The sequence below is a fragment of the Suncus etruscus genome, chromosome 4 (genome assembly GCF_024139225.1).
Source record: "Suncus etruscus isolate mSunEtr1 chromosome 4, mSunEtr1.pri.cur, whole genome shotgun sequence".
Lineage (NCBI taxonomy): Eukaryota > Metazoa > Chordata > Mammalia > Eulipotyphla > Soricidae > Suncus > Suncus etruscus.
The window spans coordinates 40,755,341-40,759,158 of record NC_064851.1 but is presented as its reverse complement, the minus strand read 5'-3'; positions in this window follow the sequence as shown (position 1 = coordinate 40,759,158).

Sequence of the window (3,818 nt, the reverse complement as noted above, 5' to 3'; positions counted from 1 at the left end):
CATTGTTATGCATCAGCTTGTTTTCTTACCTCTAGAAAAAACTTTATTAATAGTTATGAAGATTCGACAAAATACTTCATAATAACTCGATATATTAGGTCAATTTAGTATCTCAGTTAAAACACTTTATATAAAATTGGTCATACAGCAATTTATTATTCTTTTATCTTAAAACCATTTAAAATTGTCAAAACTAAGAAGCATCAAATATCTGGATACAAAGAGCTTCCACAGAATAGGAGAAATTATTTGGATAATTGGATAAGAGGTTAATATCTAAGTTATAAAAAGCACTGATAAAGCTTAATTAGAAATTATGATCCACATCAGGGGTTACAAATTCATCAGGGAGATTGCAAAGCAAAATAATAATGAGACACCTTCTCACACCAAAGATACTGGCACATATCAAGAAAGGTAAGAACAACTAGAGCTGGGGTGAATGCAGGAAGAAAGGTGGTGGAAATGTCAAGTTGTCTAGCTTTTTTGGAAAACAGTATGGTCATTTCTCCAAGGTCAATCCCCTCGAGGAGAATACAACCTCTTCTTTAAGTTAAAGAATGACTCCTCTTTGACTAGAAGAACAAGTTTCACCCCAGACCAGTATGCCCTGAAAAAAGCACAGCCATGAGACCAGCAGCAAACTGGCTACTCTTTGACTCAGGAAAGCCATTTCAGCCAGATCAGTGAGCATGACTACTATGCTTCATTATGCAGCTGTGCATTACTTCTGGTCAATATGTCCTGCTATTCGTATAAAAAACACCATCATGCTAAAAATGTCACAATGGGAAAGCAACATAGGACCCCACTAAGCTTAGTGAATACCCAACTAGTATCAGCCACCTGTATAGTCTTTCTGATAAGAACTTTAGAGAAGAAATGTTGAGGATGTTCAAAAACCCAAAGAAACCATGGATTGGACCACCATTAAGACTCAAAAGCATATGAGAGTAGAAATGAAAAAAAAAACTTTAAACAGAAATAAGAGCACTGGAAAACTTGGTAAGTGAAATGAAAAACTCATTGGAAGGCCTTACCAGCAGAATAACAGCTGCTGAGGACAGAATCAGTGAGCTCAAAGATAAGCATTATAACACCTCCATATAACAGAAGTTGGAAAAGAGTTTTAAAATAAATGAATTGAAGATGGGAAAAACATCCTCAAAATTAGTTAATAAATATCAATATGATCCAGCTATACCACTCCCCAGGGATATACCCTAGGAACACAAAAACACAACATAAATATGCCTTCTTCGCACCTATATTCATTACAGCACTATTTATAATAGCCAGAATCTGGAAACAACCAGATGCTCGACAACAGATGAGTAGCTAAAAAAACTGTGGTACATATACACAATGGAATACTATGCAGCCATCAGGAAAAATGAAGTCATGAAATTTTCCTATACATGTATTGAAATGGAAATTATTATGCTGAGTGAAATAGGTCAGAAGGAGAGAGATAAGACACAGAATAGTCTCATTCATTTATTAAATCTAAAAAAAATAAAAGACATAATTGTAAAAATACACAAAGACAATAGAGATGATGGGTGGAATGACTGGCCCATGATATGAAGCTTATCACAAGGAATCGTGAGTTCAGTTTGAGAAATAATTACACTGACAACTATCATGACATTGGTAGTGAGTGAGAGAAATAAAATGCCTGTCTTGAATAATGGCAAGGGCTGGGGTAGAAGGAAGATGGAGGTCATTGGTGGCGGGAATGTTTCATTAGTGAAGGGGGCTGTTGTTTTTTCTTAATAACTAAAACCCAACTACAAACATAATTTTAATTATGGTGCTTAAATAAATATATTTTAAATAAAGAACTTTGGGGTGCATTAACAGAAAAAAAAAACATAAGAAACATTGGGGTCCCAGAGAGGCAGGGATTAAAACCCTGTGAAAAAATAAGAGTAAATGCATCATTGCTGAAATGTTCCCAGTGCTGAAGAGTACATGTATGCACATGCTGGATGCCTGAAGAGTACCATCTAAAAAATATTCATAGAAAATCACCTCAAGGCACATAATAATCACAATGATGAGAACCATAGAGATAGAACACTGAAATAAATGGGACCAAAGAAGGGAAATTACATACAAAGAAGCAAACTTTAAATTTAAATTTATAGCAGATTTATCACAAGCACACTTCTAAGCATGAGGACATTGATGGGGATATAGAGGGAAAAAAAAATCAACAAATTGAATTACTCACCAAAAATAATTCACACAGCTAGAGTCTCATTCATGATTGAAAGAAAGGATATGCAACCTTCACAGAATAAAAAATAAACAAACTATGGGAACATTACAACCTAAAATTAAAATTAAATGGAGAACTGAGGTTTCTATTTTATCTATTTATTTATTTATTTATTTGGTTTGAGCCACACCCAGTGACGCTCAGAGGTTACTCCTGGCTATGTGCTTAGAAATTGCTCCTGGCTTGGGGGACCATATGGGATGCCAAGGGATCAAATTGCAGTCTGTCCTAGGTTAGCACATGCAAGGCAGATGCCCTACCACTTGCACCACTGTTCCGGCCCCTGAAGTGTCTATTTTAAAGCAAGACAAATCCCACAAACACAAAAAACTGTACAAAACGTTGGCATAAAGTTCCACAAAATTAATTTTGCTCAATATCAATGCATCAATTAAGAGACACAGAGTGGTATTATGGATCAGAATTTAATTCAATTTTTTCTTGCCAGCTAGGCATACATTTGAATAGTCAGAACAAATATAAAATTCAGGAAAATTCTTCAAGCAAAGAACTCCCTTAAAACGTCTGAGGTGGCCATACTAACATCAGATAATATAGTCTTCAGGTTTAAAAAGATGGTAAGAGACATAATGATCAAGGGGCATGTACATCAAAAATGACTCATATTCAAAACATATGTTTACCTAATGATGGGTCAAAAATACTTAAAACAATTGCCAATAGTTTGGAAGAAAGATATCAATAGCAGTAGAGTAGCATTTGAAAATTTCAGCATTGCTGTCACTTTTTAACAGATCAATCGGGCAAAAACTCAATAAGGATATATTGGTTTTGAAGGAAATTATGGAAGATATCTTAGTAGATATTTAAAGTAGATACTCTTTTTTTTTTTATTTTGGTTTTTGGGTCGCACCCGGCAGTGCTCAGGGGTTACTCCTGGTTCCATGTTCAAAAATCGTTCCTGGCAGGCTCGGGGGACCATATGGGATGCTGGGATTTGAACCAATGACCTTCTGCATGAAAGACAAATGCCTTACCTCCATGCTATCTCTCTGGCCTAAAGTAGATACTCTTAGTAGATAATCTCTTTTCATTCCCTAAAAGCTGAATAAACATTCTTCTCCAAATAACATGGACATTTTCCAAGATATATCACATGCTGGGCCACAAAATATACCTCCATAAAATCAGAGGACAGAAATGGTATCAACTATCTTCTCAAATCATGAAATTAAAACTGAAATTAGAACTGAATTATAAACAGAAACAGAGAACTAACTTTAACACCTGGAAATTAAATAGTTCACTACTAAATAACCATTGAGTTAGAGGGGAATCTAAGAGGAAATCAAAAGATTTACAGAAACAAATGATAATGAAAACATGAATTATCAGAGTTTGTAGACAAAGCAAAAGGGATATTATTAGGAAAATTTATAGCTTTGCCAGAATTCATCAGAATGGAAGAAAGCGCCTACGTAAATGACTTAATGGCACAGCTTAAGTAATTGGAAAATGAACTAACTAAACTAAAAGCAGTCAGGCAGAAAGGAATAATAAAACATATGGCAGA